Raw genomic sequence first — 8,063 nt, 5'->3', positions numbered from 1 at the left:
ATATATATAATGCGGTTGAAGTGCTTTTAGGGGCAGGACCTAATATGGGAGATATGACCAATTATAGGCCGATCGTAAAAAATTCTTTAAGCTAAATTTCTGTACATAAAAGCTATATTTCAGTCAAATTTTGTATCTATATCGTAATTTAGTAATAAGTAATATGTGTTTAAGTGATTTTCTGAAGGGAACCTTGTATGGGAGCTATGGCCAATGTTCACAGTAATGTTTCTGTATGTGAGAGCAATACTTGTACCAAATTTTATATGGATATCTTAATTTAGTAATAAATTATGTGCGTTCATTAATTTTCGGGAGGGGACCTTGTATGGGATCTATGTCCAATTATGGACAGATGCAGAAAATTTTTTCTCTAAATGAATTCCGTTGACATAAGATTTTAATTTGTAAGGTTTTGTGAAGATATCAACATTCTGACGGAAGTTATTAACAAAATACTAATTTTCCGGGAATATGTACTTTTGTATGGGAGGTATATGAAATTGTGGACCGATTCCGGCAATTTTCAGCAGGAATCAAGCTCTTGGGTAGAAACAAATGTATGATGATTTTCATGGAACTATCTTGCATAGTTTTCGAGAAGATTACATCAGAATGTGTAAAAAATGATTATTTTTTTCGGAGTTGTTTTAAATTTTGAATCATAACTTTTCCCGATGTGAACCGATTTTGCTCATTTTCAATACCAAACTGCCTAGGACAATAGTGAATCTTTTGGTCGAATTTCATTAATTTATTTAGTAAATAGCGTTCTTGCCGAACGTATGTCTGGCAAAATCGACCAAAATATTTTCGAATTGTACGAATTGTGAAAAATTTCATCCTAAGCTCCTTATTTTAAATTATGTACTTATTTTTATGGGTTGATTATGGATTGCAACCAAACTTCAGTTGAGTTGCCAGCTGTCAACGCAACTGACATAAAACTTGGTATTATGAACGGCAACTTTCGTTAGTTGCCAAAAAGTTATCGATATTGTGCCATCTATGGTTATTTTGATAGACTAGCAACTTAAAATGTAAAACAATAAAAAATATGGATAAAATTTTAAATAAAAGTTAAATTTGTGAAAAAAAAAAATTATACAATAAATTCGAAAATTTTGTTTTTAAAGAGTTTTTAAAATCATGGTCATTCAATATGAAAAGTTTCCGGACACGCCAAAAAATGGTACAGACCCATTAAAAATTACACGGCTCCAATAAAAATGAAACGGATCCATTGATCAACATTATTTAACAATAAAATATTTTTTTTTACAAAATTCCACACAATTGCTTTAAAAAAAATTTCAGTAACTACAAATTTCTAGTTGCCAATTTGTTAACTGAAATTTGCAGCTGCCGGTTGCACTCTGTAATTTTATTTTGGCAACTGACAACTTAACTGAGGTTCAGTTGCTACCGTTTTTGCTCTTTATTCTCTTAACTTTTAGCTTCCAAGTACGCAATATTTGCTGAAAAAAAGTGAACATTTGAAGTAACAGTAAATTTATGATTTTTATTGTGTTTTTAATTAAAGTTTCTTTAAGAAATTAAGCAAGTTTCTTTAAGAATAAAGCAATATATAAGTATATATAAGTATATGTATATATATATATATATATATATATATATATATATATATATATATATATATATATATATTAGGCTTCGTTACAACTTTTTAGAAGGTTTTTGTTTCAGTGATTACTATGCTGTAATAATTTTTTCAAAATTTCAACTCCTTCCTCTGCATATCTGAGCCGGAAACCACTGATTTTGAGCGACATTTTTTACAGAGCAGAAACTGTAGAATTTATAGGAAATCATGCTCTAATAATTGATTTTATAGGAAAAATCAATAAGAATGACCTTAATTTCACACTTTTATAACGCTTCAAAAGTGCATTTAGTATTATCCAAAAATGCACTTTTTTTCAAAAAATATTTCAAAAAAATTTTTTCTTTTGCTCTTATGCATTTATAGTGCATCAAAATTCTGTCAAATTATATATCTTATATATCTTAAATTTTCCTCTAGAATAGTATACTAAAGTCAGATTTGAAATATGTACAGCAGTTTTCGGACTATAAAAAATGTCGCCCAAAATCGGTATTTAGGCCGCAGATATGCAGATAAAGGAGTTGAAATTTTAACAAAATAATTACGCCAATATTAGCGCTGTTCCAAAAACTGTCATGAAAGGTATGATATCATACAACTTTCAAAGTATTGCGTGAGAGCCTAATATATATACATATAGAGATATATATATAGAGAATAGAGGGAGATATAGATAGATGTAGGATAGATATAAGAGAGAGAGAGAGAGAGAGAGAAGATAGATAGAGAAGAAAGATAGACAATAGAGAGAGAAAGAACAGAGATAGAGATACATATAAGAGATAATAGACTATAGAACTAGTAGAGATATATATAGACTATATAATATATACATATATATATATATATATAATATTTATATAAGATATATATATATATATATATATATATATTATATATTATAAAGGAATTTAAAAATATATATATAATTTTACCTGTTTGAATAAATACTTATAATAAAATATTTTGTACACAATAACTTGGAAAAAATCCACTTTTAGACATCCGAAATTTGGGGCCAATTGGCTCCGGAAATATAGGTGGAACAGTTTTTCTCAGTTCATTACTACGAAATATTTTTCCCACTTATAGACCCGGATTTTGGATCTGGTGGTCATTGAACCTTCCAACTGATGCATTAGATGTTGAATTTTTAACTTTTGAAAAAGAGTTGTTATTTTTAAATTAATGCGATATGATTGGATTTGGCCATTTTGAACACAGTACGTTCTTATAATCCGAAATTTAACTCCGATTTCTTAATACTTACAACATATACTTCAAAATTTTGATAATTTCATATAATTCCTTTAATTTAAACAGGTTTTTCAAATCCTTCGATTTCCAAAGTATACAGAAATGTTACTAATCATACCTTGCATTTTATTTGTTCTGGCAACAAATTAAGACGTATCCTTGTTCAAAATTGTTCAATTCGTATTCATACCACTAATTGAGTCTGATTTAATATAAAAATCTTATTATTTTGGACAATGACCAATTTCGGAACCGATATGTAGTGTTATTGAGTTATTGGCATGGTCAACATTTGACGATTATTGGTAGTATTTAGAAGTGTGTAATGGATGATTGGAATCAAAAAACTGGTTTTAATTAATAGAAACCAGTACAAGTACTAATAATTTCGCATTTTAAAAAATAAATTTTAGGAAATCAACATTAAACATCGAATTTGAACGCTACATCCTGTTAAAAACGACAATGGACCGAAATGGATTGCAATTATTGTAAAGAAATAATTACTTTAAAAGTTAAAATATCGTCTTCTAATGCATAATGAACACATAATGCATAATTCATAATGAACAAACAAGGGATATAATTGAATACCCGATCCAAAACTCCCGGGGGTTTAAATAGCAAGATCACCTTAAATATGAAAAAATGCTCCTATAAGTAATATTCAGGTCAATTACCAAAAATTTCAATTTTTAGGAACTGAAAGTGGATTTTTTCCAAGTTATATTTTATTATAAAGTAATTATATTCAAACAGGTAAAATTAAGTATTTGTGACGTAAATTTTGCACCTATTTAGCTTCACCTTAAATGTGAACTTAAATAACAAAAACATCCAGAAAAAAGTAGTGAATAATAATTATCATAATTGTTTTTAATAAATAAATGTGTTATATATATATATATATGTGTATATATATATGTGTATATATATATATATATATATATATATATATACGGCTGAACCGAACATTTGGAGAAATATGGGACCTTGCCATGTCCCATATGAATTAAATACAAAATTTTGTACATGTAGGAAACTACTATATTATTAAAATTTTTCATAGGTTACATTAAAGTCTAAATTAAAGTTTGGAAAATTTGCCGAACTTGCAATAATTTGCGTGGCATCTCCAAAATGTAAAAAATGTATATCTGGAAAACTATTATAGTTAGAATCTTAAAAATCGTAAAGTGTTTTTTTATATTCATTGATTTTAGGCTAGCAAAGCACATTGGGTATACAGTAGTTTTTGTTTATAGTCATCACTGTATATATATATATATATATATATATATATATAAAAACTACTGTATACCCAATACCCAATGTATACCCAATGTATATATATATATATATATATATATATATATATATATATATAAATGAATGTGTGTTTATTTCTTTGAAGTCTATGGACTCCTAAACGTCTGGACGAATTTTCTTCAAATTTTCACAGTGTCTTTGTATGTGAGTTTAGTGAATTAGTATTTCTGAGAAAATAAATAAGTTCGAGTCCTTAAATTTTGAAAGAGCCACTTTAGTACTTATTAATAACAATATTTTAGAAAAAAATGGCCGGACTTGCAATGGGGGCCAGATACCCCCATGTGAAATAATTAGAAAAATTCATATATCTGAGAAACTGTTACAGCAAGAACAAATTTGACATCTATGTGAATATTAGTGTAATAAATCTGAGGATTAGCAATAGGGGACGTGACACCACTATGTGATAAAAGACCAAAAATAAGAGTATTGTGGGCGTGTCACTTCATATATAGAGAAAATATTGAATTAGTATTTCTGAGAAAATAAATAAGTTCGAGTCCTTAAATTTTGAAAGAGCCACTTTAGTACTTATTAATAACAATATTTTAGAAAAAAATGGCCGGACTTGCAATGGGGGCCAGATACCCCCATGTGAAATAATTAGAAAAATTCATATATCTGAGAAACTGTTACAGCAAGAACAAATTTGACATCTATGTGAATATTAGTGTAATAAATCTGAGGATTAGCAATAGGGGACGTGACACCACTATGTGATAAAAGACCAAAAATAAGAAGACCCGTGTCTTCCAGTTTTTCCCAAAGTCATGCACTTTTTTAATTATAGGCCCCCAAATATTTGGGGCCTCGGTGTCATTTTTAAAAAATGTGAACATTTTCTCAGGCTTATATCTTGCAAACCGTTCGGAATTTTGATTTACTCTCTGAAGGAATGTTGTTGCTCTTATCACAAAGAACAAAAAATGTGAACATATGAAGTCAACAAAACGTTATCTTCATGATCAGAATCGCAAAAAGTGTTTTTTTTTTAATTTTTTTCCTTGTTCAGGACTATAAGCAGCAAACCGTTCAAAACTTAAGAAAACAATCAACTACAAAAATGTACCTAATAAACTCAATAAACAACTTTCTAGATCGTATGAACTTCCTAGTAATGATAGGTAAGTCGCAAAAATAAAAGGTTTCCTGAAAATTTTTTAATTTCATTTGTTTTTTCTTTACTTCAACATTGAGATACAATGTTGATATCTATCACACAAATAATAAAAAATTATTACTGTTATGTTTATAATGTTGATGGACCTGGACTTACAAGTCGCACTTTTTTAAGTTGTGGACAGAAATCGTCGTCCGAATCAGACTCTGATTCGAAACTTATGACGTCCACAGGCACGTTGCTTCCAGACTGTCTTGCATCTTCTTTACATACTTCATTAACATCATACAGGCTGATCTTGTGACTCCACCAACATACCTGTGACTCATGAATTAGAAAAGGAATGCAAAATAATATATCAATATTAATTGATATTACCTCAGCAAGCAAAGTTGTAGCTCTTGCCATAAAGAACAAAAATTTTGAACATATAAATCAAAAAACTTTATCATCAAAATCGCAATTTAAAAAAGAATCGATTTTCGACGCTCACATCAAGAGAGAGTTCAATTTCAATATGCAGTGTGAAAAAATTTATTTATTTTACCTGTTGAAATCATAAGTTCCGGATCAGAGTCAGATTCGTTGTTCTGGTTTTTGTCTTTGATAACTACGTAAAGAAACATAATTTTTTGAATTCAGTATATCGATAAAAGACCGAAGTGAATAAATATAATTAAAAAAGGAAATTGTTCATAAATATGTTTTCGTTCGTTGGTTTTGTACCCCAAATAAATAAGGACTTACGTATACAAAGAAGCCAACTACGCGATAGATCAAACCCAATGGAACTCTCAGATTCAGAGTAAGTAGTACATATTCATATTTTTACATGTAAAATGTATGATTTTTTTAAGGTTCCGCCGAAATTTTCGGGTTTCTAAGGAAGTTTTCCAAGACATGATACATACCTTTAATCCACATTTTACTCAAACTTACCGCCAAACCGCAATTCAACCAACCTTAAAGGTAGCCATATTCCTTAAATTTTTAGCCACTGGTAGTTACCAAAGGCCAGTGGGAAATGACTTCCTTGGCTGCGTATCACAGGCAACATTTTGTAGAATTCTGGACGAGTGTTTGTCAATTTTTAGCAACATATATTGTCCTAAAAAAATATGCTTGAAAATGACTCAAGCAGAGGAACAACACACAAAACTTCCAATTCATGAAAAGTTAAATTTTCCTGGAGTAATAGGATTTATGGATGGGACTCATATCCGGATTAAATGCCCAAGTAGATGTGCAGGACCACAAGGTGATACCGATCCCGGAAACAACGGGCAAATAAATCCGGAGTCATATTATAATAGGAAAGGATATCACAGTATAAACATGGCGTTTATACTGTGATAGTATGTAAACCAATCTTCTAAACCTTGAATATTGTTTACATAAATAAACTTTTAGATATGCGATGATAAGCTTTTAATTCGGTTTGTGGATGCTAAGCACCCTGGAATATATCAATAATTTTCATACAAATGGAAAAAGAAATTTTTGGTTATTGGGTATGTTTAAAAACTATTTATATTTATCTATTTATCTATCTATCTATCTATCTATCTATCTATCTATCTATCTATCTATCTATCTATCTATCTATCTATCTATCTATCTATCTATCTATCTATCTATTTATCTATCTATCTATCTATCTATCTATCTATCTATCTATCTATCTATCTATCTATCTATCTATCTATCTATCTATCTATCTATCTATCTATCTATCTATCTATCTATCTATCTATCTATCTATCTATCTATCTATCTATCTATCTATCTATCTATCTATCTATCTATCTATCTATCTATCTATCTATCTATCTATCTATCTATCTATCTATCTATCTATCTATCTATCTATCTATCTATCTATCTATCTATCTATCCTATCTATCTATCTATCTATCTATCTATCTATCTATCTATCTATCTATCTTATCTATCTATCTATCTATCTATCTATCTATCTATCTATCTATCTATCTATCTATCTATCTGTCTATCTATCTATCTATCTATCTATCTATTACAGGAGACTCTGGATACCCACTTCTACCATACTTGATGACACCTTTAAGAAATTGCACTAACCATCGTGAATAATTGTACAACAAAAGCCACATTCAAGCCAGAAATACTGTTGAACGTTGTATTGGTGTTCTTAAAAATCGATTTAGGTGCATTTTAGGAGAAAGGGGACTTCACTACGAACCGGAAAGAGTAATTAAGATTGTCAATGTATGCTGCGCAGTTCATAATGCTTGTATTAATTATAATGACGATCTCTCGGAAGATGTTGAAATACAGCACAATTTTGAATCTGATATGCCTGATGGTAACGCTAGTCCTATTGGTAATGAAATAAGAAGGAGTATTATAAACAATTTTTAAAAAATGCATTTTTTATAAATTTATTAATAACAATATATTAAAAAATAAATAACTAATTTCCAATTATTCTGAATTTAAATAATTAAAAAACTTTTCAGCCAAGACTGCTAACTTTTCAGTTGCATCAACCTGTTTCTCCTTCATTATTTCATAACAATCTCCGATTTATTCCATTAAATTCTTCTGCGTCACTTGTTCCCTTAGTAGGTCAATGGTGGAATCGGCATTTCTTTTTCTACCATATATTTCCCCTGATTTTTCCTTGTTGTTGGACCTTCGTTAAATGATATTGATTCTTCTAATTCCAATCCAAAAACTTTGCCAGCA

General features: G+C 29.3%; 1 pseudogene; it reads left to right on the top strand.

Annotated features, from left to right (window-relative positions):
• The first annotated feature begins 6,037 nt into the window (after positions 1 to 6,037).
• LOC119609042 lies at positions 6,038 to 7,736 on the top strand (annotated as a pseudogene).
• The last annotated feature ends 327 nt before the right edge of the window (positions 7,737 to 8,063 follow it).

Source organism: Lucilia sericata, unplaced genomic scaffold (assembly GCF_015586225.1).
Source record: "Lucilia sericata isolate MDLA Ls3-8-SP2 unplaced genomic scaffold, ASM1558622v1 Contig000918F_arrow, whole genome shotgun sequence".
Lineage (NCBI taxonomy): Eukaryota > Metazoa > Arthropoda > Insecta > Diptera > Calliphoridae > Lucilia > Lucilia sericata.
The sequence above is the reverse complement of the archived record's forward strand: the minus strand, read 5'-3'. Positions and strand labels throughout refer to the sequence as shown.